Here is a 397-nt window from a genome sequence, read left to right on the forward strand (position 1 = left end):
TCGAGGATAACAAGGGTTGGCTCCATCAACATGCATGCCCGGCTGACCTGCCACATAACCTCGACACGCCCCATTCCAACAAACCGCCACGTCCCTTCGTGTGCACCTTCGCACCCATGGGTCAGCTCCAACACCTCGCCGATTACACCCGTTGCCGCATGTTGCACACCTGCCCACATCCTAACTCGTCCGCACATGGTCACCTCTTTCATCCGGGCACGCAACAAGGGTCGCCTGCGCGCCTTCCGTTGGTGGCTCGCCCATCGTGTAGGTATCAAGGGGCATGCGCCACGCCCAAAACAATGCGAGCGACATGGGAACCCCACGTGTCACGCCCCCAGGCCTACAATAGTCTTTCAGCCGTACTTGGCGAGGTGCGGCGCCACCGAACACTTTC

The sequence above is a fragment of the Pinus tabuliformis genome, chromosome 7 (assembly GCF_031772625.1).
Source record: "Pinus tabuliformis cultivar Carrire ecotype Pingquan chromosome 7, CPIR1, whole genome shotgun sequence".
NCBI lineage: Eukaryota > Viridiplantae > Streptophyta > Pinopsida > Pinales > Pinaceae > Pinus > Pinus tabuliformis.